This window comes from Petaurus breviceps, unplaced genomic scaffold, assembly GCF_028583685.1.
Source record: "Petaurus breviceps papuanus isolate PSGF00001 unplaced genomic scaffold, PetGlider_PUasm1.0 90255, whole genome shotgun sequence".
NCBI classification, from domain to species: Eukaryota; Metazoa; Chordata; class Mammalia; order Diprotodontia; family Petauridae; genus Petaurus; species Petaurus breviceps.
In genome coordinates, this window is record NW_027187200.1 from 19,157 (window position 1) to 34,101 (window position 14,945).

A 14,945-nucleotide genomic window follows, 5' to 3' on the forward strand; every position below is an offset into this window, starting at 1 on the left:
TGACCTCACATATATACTATAAAACTGTCCCACAAAGAAAAACACTGAGCAAAACTACATTAAACCTGCCTGCTCTATCCTTTCGGATAAGGTAACTGAGCAGTGACAGTGATCTGCGTGTGTGTGTGTGTGTGTGTGTGTGTGTGTGTGTGTGTACACAGGTGTGTGTATATATGTTATATATATATATATATATATATTACTTAGTATACTTTATATATGGGGCAGCTGTATATATTTATAGATATATATAAATATCTTAAAACTATTATCTTCTATTAATATAATAAATGTTAGATGTTTTAAATTTATTTATAAATATATTTATATACTAAGTATACTTATACATACATATATATTACCCCTATGTATGCTTTATAGAGATGTATGTGTTTCCAATAACTCTACTCAAATTCATATATATGTACATGTATATATTATATAATGCACACACACTATATACACATACAAACATATGTAGTACATTTAACAATTGTGTGCATGCCTTTCCAATAACTACTCAAATCCATATATATGTATAAATGTACATACATATGCATACACACTATACACATACAAACATATGTATGTATAGATGACAGTTTTGCATATACCTTTCCAATAACTCTATTCAAATTCATATGTACAAATGTACAAATGTACACGTGTACACACACATACCCATACACTATACACACCCACACCCATGTTATCAATAAAATGTGATTTTTAAAAGAAAACCTTCAAGGTTCAGGTTGTCACCTACTCATTGAAGCCTTTCTTGATTCCCCCACTTAAATGTTTTCTATCCCTTCTCTAATCCTCTAGAACACTCTAAAACTTAAAAATTCTCTATCCAATCATAGCACCACAGGATAAGAATTATTCACTTTGGCAGCTTTTTCATATGCCTACCATCTCCTACTTTGCATTATAGGCCTTTGTGTACTCTTCTCTTACCTACTGTCAGACTACGAGATCCATGAGGGATGGAATGGTTGTTTCTAGAGGCTAACACAGGGTCTCTTCATGCCGTAAGCACTCAATGAAATGTTTGGATGTTTAGAAAAAAAAGGTCAATGCACTTGATCGGTATCAGATTACAGTAATAATAGACGCAGATTACAAAACAGAATTCAAAGCAAGAAGATTCCTTGAAGACTACACAGTCTAACATCCACATTTTACATTTTAGGATGGAGCTGAAGATCAGAGAAGGGGGGACAACTGTTCAAGGTCACCCAGTGAGTCCTAGAACCTAGATCTTCTGACTCTTAATCTGTCTTCTTTCAATTCTAAGTCACACATTTTTTTTCTTTTCTTCTTCATCTCTAGCCAGCAGGTCCATGCAAAAGAAATTAAATTGTGGAAAACATCATCTAGACACAACCTCCTACATACACTACAAAAATAAACCACAAACAAATACTGGGGTAGAGCCCTGAGCATGTTATAGCTATCATACTTGGGAGCTAGTAGTTGGTCTTAGGGACAAGAGATGGAAAAAGAACTGTTGAGGTGGGAGGGCACTATGATGGAGTGGTAAGAACATGAATTTAAGAGACAAGAGACTAGGGTTTTAGTCTTTGCTCTGCTCCTATCTAGCTGTGTGTTCTTGTAAGAGTTACCTCTCTGGGCCCCAGTCTGCTCACTCATAAAAGGACAGGGGCTGGACTAGATGACCTTTAACATTCCTCCTGACTCTGATGGTCAATGAGGCAGGTAGAGAATGGGAAGGAAATGATGGTCTGGGAAACACCATGTCAGGTGCATTCCATTTGTACTGTATAATAAGTAGCACAGAAAAATCCCACTCAAGAAACAGGGAATCATCCCCATCACTGTGACTCGGTCACACTCAACATATGCAAGTTCTGAGAAGGAGAAAACACACGCTTTCCTGGAAACCCAGAATTGGAGGTAACCCGACTGCAAAAAGGGGCCAGCACAAAAGCAATTAGCCATGAATTCAGCACAGACGGCTGTTGTTTTTGACCCACTGAGATAATCATACAGCTGCACAGTGTCCAAAAATGGAACTGGTAATTTGTCATCTCAGCCCCACCCCCGACTCTTCCTGCTCCAAGACCTGAGGACTAGCAACATTTCCTGCCCTACCAATCCACTGCTGGCAATGCCCCTGGGGTAGGAATCATCCAGGACTGAGCTCTAAAAAATAAAGATGAGACTCCTAAAACATGTGACTAAATAAATGCACACACACAGAGCTCTAAAAAAAGACTCAACCCTTCCAAATGTTATTCAGACAATGATAGTAGTAACTATTTCTAATTCTTTAGAACTTTAGGGGTTACAGAGTCCATTCTTTATGACAACTGATCAGTGGGAAGGGTAAGATTTATTATCTCATTTTACAGATGAGGAAACTGAAAGCCAGAGAGATGACTTATCCACGGTCATAAAACTACGTGGAGTTGGAGCCAGAAGTCTATTGAGTTTAGATCTAGCCTTTTTTTTTTTTACAGGACACCACTGATTCCACCTCATCACGTTATGAAGAGCGATAAGTCTGCTAGCAATCTAAACAAACACATATCATCTACTTCCTGTGCCAAGGGAAACCTCCTACTTAACCCCCCGCTTCACTGAGGACTCAGGGCATGATGTAACATAGAAAATCCATTCCTAAAAAGTCGATGAAATGAAATAAAATATGGGAGAAAATGCAAACACATTAAAGTATCCAGGGTCCTATTATAGGTGTGGCAGCTGAACATTTGCCAGGGGAGGATGTGCCCTTTCTCCATCTGGTCTACAGCTTTAATGCCCAATTAAGGGTTGAGGCTGAGGGAGGAGAGAGATTGGGTCAACTCAGCCCAGCCACCAAAGAGAACCCTAGAATGTTCGAGCTGGAAAGGACTTGAGGGGCCTTATGCATCCAACCTCCTCATTTTACAGATCACAGGACCAAAGACTTAGAGCTGGACGAGACCTCACAGGTCATCTAGTCTAAGCTCTCCATTTCACAGATAAAGAGACTAAGACCCAGTGAAGAGAAGTAACCTTCCAGAGATAGGGGAAGTGGGACTAGAACTGAGGTTTTCTTAACTCCCAGTCCAGGCAATGCTCCTTTTACTGCATCACAAATCACAAGTCCTGGGGGTGTTGCATAAACAATTAATGACTAAGACAGAAGCATTTCATTTGGCTTCTGGACATTTCTGTCTTCCCTTTCACCAAAAGAAGTCTATAGTGTTTTGTTTGTTCTTGCCACAAGGCTTGGATGCTGCTGTAGGACAGCAGATGGATGCCAAGGCCACAGTGGGCTCTAGACTTAGCTCTGACACTGGCTTGCTGGGTGACCCTAAGGGAAGCACTTCACCTCTCTGGGCCTCAGTTTCTTCATCTGTAAAATCAAGGGCCTGAATTAGAGCAGTGGTTTTCCCAATGATTGGCTTGCAGAGCCCAAAATATGCAAATATGGCTTCTATAGATGTTTAAAAAAAGTCACAGATATCACAGTTTATCAAATGTCCATAGAGCTATTATGACTACTAAAACAAATTTACTTGTTGAATTCATGGACACTTGTCACTGTGCATTTTCTCAATCAATAGACACCAATAGTATAATCCCAATCCCATGGGAGCCTGAAAATGTGTTGAGTTAAAAGGGGTATTTATATATCCAAAAATGTTCAGAATCATAGCTAGACAAGATGATACCTAAAACCTCTCCTAGCTTTTCTATGATTCTGCAGTCACAGGAATTAATGTGAGAAGCATCTCACTACTAGCTTCGCTTATTGTTCGTGAAGATTCATTCATTCATCGTAGTGGGCTGAGAATTTTGTCCATTCTAATGGTAGAGTGAGAGCCAGTCTGGCATAGCATGTAGTGAACCAGTCCTGGATCCAGAAGGAACTGGGCTCAATTACTCCTTAAGCCACATAGAAGCTGTGAACCTGGGCAATCACCACTTCTCAAACTCTCTAAGTCAGGGGTTCTTCACTTTTTTTTTTTGCATCTTGGACCACTTTGGTAGTCAGCCTGGTTATGCCTACGGATGTCTTTTCAGAATATTGTTTTTAATTGCATTAAAAAATACAAATAATATAAAAATTACAAAGAAAATCAAAGGTCAGTGAAAATGAAGATGTAATTATTCCTCCATTCAAGTTCACAGACTTCCTGAAATCTATCCACAGACTCCTTTGATGTCCATTGGCCCCAGGTTAAGGACCCCTATTCTAAGCCTGTAAATTGCAGAGAAGATGCCTACCACTGGAAAGGGAGTGAGGGGAGTTTCCTTACCTTGGAGTTCCCTTTACCAGTAAAATCATAGGTGCAGTCCATATCCCTAACCTAATAGCAGAACCAAAACTAATTTGGTTTCTACACCCATACGTGGTTATATTTAGATGTTCAGTGTTCTCATTTTCCTACTTTCCCCTCTGACTTATAATGATAGATTAGAGTTGAGCTCTGTCCCTCTGGACCTCTGGGAATTCTAAGGAGTATTTGATGAGCAGAGTTTCCCTTTTGGGAACTGGAGAATGTTATCATTTTTTTTTTTGTATTTCTTCTTTTTTTGAAGCTGTTGTTCCTAAATTTAGGTCTTTTTTTTCATCTCCAAATAAATGATCCTTTCATTTTCACCCTATTTGGGGCACTTTCCCCCAAGTGTATTGAGATCATGCTACCAAGTGAACATCAATTCAATTAACTCCATTTTCATCGACATTGTCATTATGCATATTGTTTTCCCAGTTATGCTTACTTCATTCTGCATCTATTCATACGTCATCTCATGACTCCCTACATTCTTCTTATTCATTGTTTCTTGCAACATAGTAATTAATATTCCATTACAATCACGCAGGACAATTTGTTTAGTCATTTCCCAGTTGATGAGCATCTACTTTGTTTCTAATTCTTTGTTACCACAAAAAAGCTCTGCTGTAAATATTTTAGTAGAAATTGACAATTCAGTTCATTAGAAAATGACTGAGTACTAACAGTGTAACTAACTGGTCCTCAGGACTGGGAGAGAGATACTCAGCCACAACAGGGTCCCTGCCCTCAGGGAACTCACAGTCTGGCAGAACTGAACAAGTATTATCACTGACAGATGGAAAATGTATTATATTTGCTTCACTTTGACTCATAATGAGATAATGGCAAAAAGGAATTCCCTTCTCTCCAACTTCCCTTCCTAATCTACCTAATTTTATATACGATACCATTATTATTTCAGATTCTTTTTTAATGCAAATGGAAATGGAAACATTTTGCTTGATGACCATTTGCCTAAATCCACTGTCTTTCATGAAACTGACCTCATCATTCACACCAGGGTGGGGGAACACCCTACAGCTGGAAATGGAGGCTATATTGTTCAGATTAAGAGATATACCTGAACTGGCTGCTGATAGGGTCAAGCCTTCAGTCCTACTGCAAGGATGGGCACTGCAAGGGGATAATGAACTGGGATGGGCACTCATCAATATGAGTTTAGCCTAGAACTGAATAAGAGGAAAGCAAACAGATCTCAATTAGGAAATGGTAGAGCCCTTTTCAGTATGATTCCATACACTGCTCACTGCTGCCAAAGTACTTCTTTTCAAAAGCAACATTCTCACAGTGATACTATAATTATGGGATGATTTAGAAGAATCGAAATTGCAGATCTTTCAAAGGGTAATGGAAAGATTCATGATAAGTATAGGCAGTATAAGCATAGAACACTGACCTGGATTTAACTCTGGTTTCAGACATTAACTAGATATGAGACCCTGAGTCAGTCACATAACCTGTTTGCCTCAATTTCCTTAACTGTAAAATTAGGATCATACTAGCGCCTACCTCCCAGGGTTGTGAGGATTAAATGAAATGATATTTGTAAAGCTATTAGTAAACTGCTTGGTATAGAGTAGGTGCTTAATAAATGCTTACTTGTATTCCCTTCCCTTCCTTTCCCTACCATACTTGTGAAAGTAATGTAAAGGACAGCATCATGAACAGGTAACAGCTATCTATCTGTCATCTATCTACGTAAAGTCTATTTACAACAGCCTGGAAAATCACGAAGAGCCACTCGTGCTGTGAAAATGAAGGATAATAGATGCTCTAAGCGGCTCTACAGGCATCCACAAAAGAGCAAAAGTTTTAAAAGAAGGCCTCCAGCCACTGGGTAGATACATTGTAGGGGATTTTCTTAGAAAATGACTTCATTTTTTCAATTAATGAAAATCTATTTTCTTTCCTCATCTCCCTGTAACAAGAGCACAGTCAAGCAAACAAATTCCTATAGAAAATTTATAGACAACTGCCTAGGATAGAAAGAAGGGGACAGTTGGGGAACATCACTAGCAGAGAGAATATTCATCTATTGATTTAAAATATAACATTTCCATGACTTATTTGTTTAAAAAATTCTTGTTCTATCCTCTTGGGCAGCCCTAGCTAAAATGGAACAGCTTGATACGCCGAGGCAGCCTCTGAGCAAATCCAGGCAGACTAGAGGAACACATTAAATTTTACTAGGTCATTTACAGAAAATTGTAGACTCACTAGAAGAGGAAACAGGTAAACAGGTTAATGGCCGTTGTTCTTAGTTACTAAGGAAGACAGTAACATGGACTATCTTCTGGGTCTCAGTAAGGCCGTTTGAAGGACTTTTGATAAGAAAAATTAGCATTTATATTGTGCTTTGCAAGATGCTTTAGAGATATTATCTTATTTGACCCTTACAACAATCCTGGAAGGTATGTGCTCTTATTATCTCCACTTTACAGATGAGGAAACTGAGGCAGACAGCAGTTAAGTGACTTGCACAAGGTCACACAGCTAGTAAGTGTTTGAGGCCGAATTTGAACTCGTGCCCTCCTGACATCTTACCCAGAGTTCTTTTAATCCACTGTATCATATAGCTGCCTAAGGAAAAAGGGTAAGTGGCCCTGTAAGCTAGCAAATTCAGAGATAGAACCTGACACTCACAACCTTTTTTTAACAGACCTCTGGTCATTTTAGTATCTGGGAGAAAGGAAGAGAGGTATCACTGTGGGCTGGATCTGGGTGCTGGTCCTGATGCTGCCTCTTACTGCTCATAGCATAGTAGATTTAGAACTGGAAGAGACTTCAGATACCATCTAATGCAACACCAACACTGTATACATGGGAAACTGAGGCACAGACAGCATAAGTGACTTGCTGAACATCAGAAAATGTCAGAGGCAGAATTTGAACCCAGGTCCTTTGACTCTAGAGTTAATTCTCTTCCTACCCTACCACATTGGATCTAGGACAAGGCACTTCAAATCTCTGAGACTCAGTCTCCTTTATCTGTATAATGGAAGTAATAACACCTGCCTTGTCCATTTCACAATGTTGTTGTGAGAATCAAGGGAGACGATGTACATGAAAACACTCCTCTGGACTAATGTAGAGGACTTCTACTATTATTAATAAGTCACTAGCTATTTCCCAGGGAAGGGAAACAGCTTTCTTCAAATGTTATCACATCTCCAGGATTTACCAGACCATAGGATTGTAGATTCAGAGCTGAGAAGAACCTGATATGTCCTCAAATCTAAACTCCTTTGTCTCCTATCTGTCCCTCTTCACTGCTACTCTTAACCCTCTTCCCATCCAAATCCAGTCATTATGGAATAACTTACCCAAGGCCAATAGAATTCAGAATCAGAATTGAGATGAGAATTTTCAGGCTTCCAAACTCCAAGTCCTAAGGCCAGACCACTAAACCATGCCCCTGAAAAAGAAGATAGACATCTGCTATCATTTGCCTACCAATGTATGCTTAACAAGGCTCTGAGTGGAAGCCCCAAGTGAGAACAACAGACTGTAAACTTCTTCTTGAGTCTGCTTGCTTTTTTTTTTTTTTATTTAATCAGCCTGCTAGGCTGTGGTGACTCTGCCACCCCTATCCTGAAATAAATAAAAATCACAGGTCTTGGCTTCAGGCCCAGCTTTTAATTGCTAGATGTTTCTAGTAGGTGGCTCTAGCAGGCATGATCAGAAGCTGCCTTCTGAGAACAGGCGCAGTCAGCCTCAGTTTCTGAAAGTGCCCTGAGTAGTAACAAGGAAGGTGGTGGGTAAGAGAGGGACAGTGAGGGGAGGAATGTTTGGAGCAAATGCAGCACTGTCAAAGGGAATTTAAAAAAACAACAACCCTGCTGGAGAATCATGAGTTCTTATCATGAGGCACTAGGTGGTGCACTGGATAGAGCTAAGAGTCTGCAGTCAGTAAATCCTGAGTTCAAGTGTGACCTTGGGGAAGTCACTTGACCTCTGCCTGTCTTGACCATAAAATGAACCTTCAAAGCACTTTCTTTGTGCCTCTTTCACAGCCTTGATCATCATTCTGTCATGTAGTATTATATTTACTAAGCTCATTAGATTCTAGAGGCAGAGCTGGAAAGGATCTTGAAGATAATCTAGTCCAAGGGTTCTTTACAATTTTTGCTGTCATAGACAATAAGGCACACTGGTGAAACCAATGAACCCTTTGAGAATCACGTTTCTAAATGCATAAGATAAAATATAAAATATTACAAAGAAAATTAATTATGTTTAATATCAAAATTAATATAAAATATATTTCTTAAAAAAAAGTCATGGACCCCAGGTTAAAAACCCTTAATCTAGTTCAAATGCCTCATTTTACAAAGGAGAAGACTGAGATCCAGAAGTTAAGGGATTTTTCCAAGTTAATTTTAAAAAGAAAGGACTCAAATGTACTCCTGACTCCAAGTTCAGTATTCTTGATACTATCACTTGATACTATCAAACAGCTAACATTTATAAAGTGCTTGCTATATACCAGGCACTATTCTAAGTGCTTGATAAATATCTCATTTTCTCCTCACAACAATCTGGGAGGTAGAAGCTATTGATACCCCCATTTTATAGATGGGTAAATAGAGGTTTAGTGACTTGCCCAGGGTCATAGTTTGTTAAGTATCAGAAGCCAAATTCAAATCCAGATCTTTCTGACTCCAGGTTCAGTACTCTAGCCACTATACCCACATACTACATACAACCAAACTCCTTAAATAATCCATAAGCTTCTTCCTTCCTTTCTTCCTTCCCTCCCTTCCTTCCTCCCTCCCTCCCTCCCTTCCTTCCTTCTTTCCTTCCTTTCCTTTTAAATATTTTTTTCCAAATACATGTAAAAATTTTTAACATTTAAAAAACTTTTGGGTGCCAAATTCTCTCCCTCCCTCCTTCCCCCACCCCCCTCTCATTGAGAAGGCAGCAATTTGATATAAGCTCTGTATGTGCTGTCATGAAGAACACGGTCTGTAAGTTTCTTGAAAGAAGGGACTCAGATGTATATTTTTTTCCTCTTTTCCCTCTCCCTATACATTCAGAGGGCAGCTAAGTGGCACAATGGATAGAGCACCAGGCCTGGAGTCAGGAAGTCTCATGTTTCTGAGTTCAAATCTGACCTCAGACATTTAATAGCTTGTGTGACCCTGGGCAATTCACTAAACCCTACTTTCCTCAGCTTCCTCATCTGTAAAATAAGCTGGAGAGGGGAACGGCAAACCACCTCAATATCTTTGCCAAGAAAACTCCAAATGTGGTCACAAAGACTCAGACAGAACTGCAAAAAAAAAAACCCAACAACAAAAATGCATTTAGAAGAAGTAACTATATAAAACAGGTACTCACTAAGGATTTGTTTAGTAAAAGAATGAAACCCCATGAAGTTTTATCTACCCCACTCCTTTCCCAAGGCCCAGTGTTAGGGATAAGGTGATGGAAGATCAAGAACTACACATCCCAACAATTGAGTATTTTCTTTTATTTAGCTTTGCAAACCAGCAGGAAAAGAACTTTTCTGAAGAATGGCAATGGGGTTCCCCTCCTTTCTTCTTGAGGGCCACATTCCCTAAATTTGTATACCAGCTATTCAAAGCTTGAAACACACATACAGCAAATGGTGGTAATGCAGGTCTGACGGTAACAAGTAAAACACAGGCCAAAACTCTGCCTTGAATTTAACAAGTCCAGTGCTCCGAATGTCAAGGAATGAGAACTGGTGTAAAATCCTCTCCCTTTCCACTAGGAGCGGGCGCCTGAGGATAGAGTCAGAAGATAGGGGTTTGAATCATACTCATATTATTTGCCATGCGTGAGGCATTGGGTATGTCATTTAATTTTCCTGGATCTGTTTCCTCATCTGTAAAATGAATCAGATCGAGTAGATCTTAGAAGATTTCTTCCAGATTCTGAACAATGTAATGACCAAGCAAGATCGCAGAGTATTAATGATGAAGCAGGTACTCATTTGTTGAGAGAAATGTAATGGACTCAAGATATACAATGAAATTTACATTTTTGGACATGGGCAATGCAGGAATTTTTTTTTCTTTTGCTTAATCATTTGTATTTGGTATAAAGGTTTTGTTTTTTTTTCTTTCTTTTTTTTTTTTAATGGGTTTGAGTGGAAAGGAGTAAAGGATTATTGATATGAGCCTTTCCCCAAATGCGAAGAGGGTTGGAATGAATGAACCACAGACAAACAAGACAGCTTTGAAAGTTAAATGTTGATTTTATTATTATTCCTGACTTAGGGGAAAGTCTTTGCAAAGGTCCAGAGTTAGGAGCATGGAGAATACCACATAGGTCAGTTTGTTCAGAAGAGAAGTTCTCAAACTTTTGGGGCTTGAGACCCCTTTACACTCTTAAAAATTATGGAGGACCCCCCCACAAAGAGTTTTTAGGTAGACTATATCTATCAATACTTATAGTATTAGAAATTAAATATATTAATGTTTTTATGAAAATAGCTTTGAAAGGTAGACATGTCCAGCAGATTAGCTGGATGTGCAGACTGGGGATAAGGAGAAAGGTGAGGTCTGGATAGATCTGGGAATCATCTGCATAGAGATAGATATTAGTTGATCCCATGAAAGATAATGAAGGAGAGAAATATATATTTTATAAATAAATAAATAAAATAAAGCAGGGGAGAATACAAAGCCCCGTGAAGAACCCTGACATATATCTAGCCAAAGGGGCAGAACACAGATGATGATTTTCATCTCTGGGCCTCCATCTTCTCACTTGTCAAACATGGATAATAATATCTGTGGGACCTACCTCACAGGATTGTCATGAGGTCCAAATGATAAATGTGCAGTCAGTTGCTATTATGTAGAAATTACCAGAGTAACTGAACTTTATACTTGTATTATATTTAATAACTTTCAAAGTTCTTTAACGTAAATCAAAGCTAACAATGTCTCCTTTATGTATATAACACCTTAGAGTTTTGTGAAACACATTCACAAACATTAACTTGTCTGATCCACCTAAAATTTCTGAGAGGCAGGCCAAGCAGGCATGGTTTCTCCTGTTTTATAGATAGCTGAGTTCCAGAAAGTTTAAATCATTTGTGAGAAGGTCCAGAGAAGGACAAATATGATAGCAAAGGGTATCAAGACCCCTCTGTGCCAGAATCAGCTGAAGGAACTGATACTGCTTATCCTGAAGAAGAGAAAACTTTGTAGATGCCTTCAAGTTATTTAACCTTGCTTGCCTCAATTTCCTCATCTGTAAAATGAGCTGGGGAAGAAATGGCAAACCACTCCAGTGTCTTGGTAACAAGAAAATCCCAAACAGGGTCACAGAGAGTTGGATATAACTGAAAGAACTCAACAACAACAAACCTTCAACCCTTAAAGGGTCTGTCAAGTATTAGATGGAGCATGTTGCTTCTGCTTGGTTCCAGTGAGAACAAGAGGAAGAGAGACAGATTTAGGCTTAAGGTAAGAAACAATTTCTTCACAATCTCAGCTATCAGAAATGCAATGGACTGCCTTGGAAAGTAGCAGATTGTCCCTTTGGGAGGTCATCAGGCCAAACACAGATAGCCACTTGTTAGAAATTTTGTAGAGGCAATTCCTATTCAAGTGACAGCCGGAATGGATGACTTCTAAGTCCCTTCCAACTTGGAGATTTTGTGATTCTGACTTGTCCAAGTACTGAGCCGGTTAGAGTCAAAGCCAGGACTAGAATCTGTTCAATGCTCTTTCCTATACAAACTCAAATATTTCTTTGTACCTGACCTCAAAGAACATACTTGTATGTAAGGATTATTTTTTTTGATACCCCATCTAAATTCTGAAGTTCAGCATTAAACACCCCAAGGATTGAACACACTGACTCTTCTTTCCTAGCTCTGCATAGAGTTCTTCTTGATGCCACGCATGAACAATGCCATTGGGAGTCCTCAGGGAAGATCTTTATGCCAGCCACCATAATAAACCTTGCTCCCTCATATCTCCACCATATTCACATGTTCCAAGGACATCTGCCATTATTGAGAGGGATCCTTCCACATTACAAATTGTAGCCCCAACCCCAACTCCTTAACAAACTATCTCCATGAATTTTCTCAGTCATAGAAATTCACCCTGTGATTCACCTTGTAGTGATGAGTCCTTCTGGGTTTGTCCAGGCTGCTCCCAGCTCTGTACATGATAGGCACTTAATAAGGGCAGCTAGGTGGTGCAGTGGATAAAGTGCTGGACCTGAAGTAAGGAAAACTCATCTTCCTGAGTTCAAAACTGGCTTTAGATACGTACTACCTGTTTGACCCTGGACAGGTCACTTAACCCTGTTTGCCTCAGTTTCCTCATCTGTAAAATGAGCTGGAGAAGGAAATGGCAAACCAGTATCTCTGCCATGAAAACCCAAATTGGGGTCATGGAGAGTAAAAAATGACTAAAACAACTAAACAATAGCAACAACAAAAGGCACTTAATAAATGTTTATTGAATTAAATTACTCCTCCAAAAGCAGACATCCTGTTGACAGTTTATTAAGAGGATCAAATGGATAATTTATAAAAAAACACAGCATAGCACAGTGCTAGGCACATAGTAGTTACTATATATATGTATATATACATGTATGTATATATACATATATATAAATGTTTATTCAACTTCCCCAAGTATAATATTCACAAAATAAACACAACTCACCTATTACATAGATTTAATTTTAAAATGTTAGAACTTGAATTCACAAAGAACTAAAAAAAGGACTCTTTTGCAAGTTTCCTGACTCTCCAGGAATGTTTCCAACTTAAATGTTCAGGGCAAACAGGAAAGAAAACTGTGTACTCTGTAAGACCTTTAGAGAATCACAGTCTTAGAGAGTGGACCCAGATGCTGAAAAATTGAATGACTTGGGTCACAGAGTCAATAATTTAGAGGTGGGACATAAACTCACATCTTCTAGACACTGAGACTGGCTCTCTTTTATCTATCAACACATTGTCCTTCGGGGACCTGATGGCAACTAAATTCCAATTCATGAGGACTGCCTCATGCAGAGTTCACAATATGTGATACATTCTTCAGGGACAAGGTCTTAATCACTGTACTGTGAACAACTTTTTCTTCCTTTTCCAGTCCTAGAGTCAGGAAGACCTGAAAACTGCATTTATAATCAAAAGACCTGAGTCCAAATCCCACCTTTGATACCTACTGACTGTGTGACTCCACTGGATGAGGAGTCTTCAAGCAGAGGATGGATGACCATTTGTGGGGAATGTTGGAGAAGAGTTTTTTGGTTTTGTTTTGTTTGGTTTTTACTAGATGGCTACTAGGAGTCCCCTATAACTCTTAAATTCTATGATACTAAATCAACAAACCTGGCTACCAGCCCTCAGCTCAGTCATTATTTACTTCTGTGACTCTGGCCGACTGAGTCCCTTTCCCCTCTTCCAACCTCTGTTCCCTCCCCTGGAAAATCAGTGATTCAGTAACACCAATGGACCTTTCCAGCTTTGAAAGTGAACAATTCCAGGCAGGAAGAAGCTCCCGTCATGGCAAAGAATTTATGTAACTTGTTCTCCTTGGCTTCTTGGGAACATGAGATTAACTCGAATTGCAAATTTCCTAGAAGCTCCATCACTAAACCACAGGGGTTCCCAGATAGCCAGCTTTCCTGTGACAGATAAAGATTACAGTCGTTGCTCTGGACCGAAACAAGGAGAAGTCATTACATAGAAATAATTATGTTGCGTTACGACTGGTTGCTCCCGATTTTTGTCTAGCGATTGTCTTACAAATTACCCCTGCCTTTTCCTCTTGGAGCACAAAAAATGCAGAGGCCTGGGAATACAAAATAAGTCTACCAAACACAATTCTACAGCTCTCCATAAAAGGGTCACCAAGTTCTGATTCTCATTTTATGATCCTTTTTTCTATACTTTAAAACAAATTCGAATACAAAATAAGCAAAGATTAAGTACATGTTGGTCCCCACCCCCCAGCAAAAAAACAAAAAAACTACTACCACCTGTTAAATCTTTACATGATATCACTCTTCTCTCAAAAAAAAAAAAAGAAAAGGATAATGCTTTGAATACAAATTAGTTAAGGAAAGGGACCATACTTGCCTAAAATTCACACAGATAGAGTAAGATTTAGCTAGGTAGAGTAAGATTTAGCTAGGAATGGGAAATGAGCAGGTAGGCACAAAGGACAGTACCAGGTACTTCAAGAAGGGGAGGCACGGAACCCCAAACTGAAGGTGGTGGGAAGAGAGAGGTGCAATGAAGAAAGCCTTTGACATCTCCATAATGGTGCCACCTTTCTTGGATCACAGACAACAAGCTGGTGAAAATTCTGTGAGATAAGGGAAAATGGCAGCCTGGCAATTCTGATAAATGGAGACTGTTCTGAATCAATCTTTAAAATGACTATTAGAAGTTTAGTTCATTAATAATAGCTCCATTGCACATCTCTCCTTTACTAATGTCCTCATCTGATGCCTCATCAAGGGTGGAGGGGACCTTGGGCTCTCAAAGGCTATGCCAGCAAAATACAAGCACTGACAGGTTCTACCAAACTATAAAGGCTTCAAGTGTAGGCCTGGAAATGCACTGCATGTCTGACATCTCTGAGACATCATAGTAAAATGTAATGAGACTCATAACTA

The 14,945-nt window shown here is 39.2% G+C and overlaps 1 long non-coding RNA gene across 1 annotated transcript in view; it reads right to left on the reverse strand.

Moving 5' to 3' along the window:
- Positions 1 to 1,487: 1,487 nt before the first annotated feature.
- The window catches only part of LOC138176839 (uncharacterized), a 155,289-nt gene continuing 141,831 nt past the window's right edge, over positions 1,488 to 14,945 (reverse strand). The window contains exon 3 of the long non-coding RNA XR_011172396.1: positions 1,488 to 7,731. This is a non-coding gene — a long non-coding RNA (uncharacterized lncRNA). The remainder of the gene's footprint in view (positions 7,732 to 14,945) is intronic.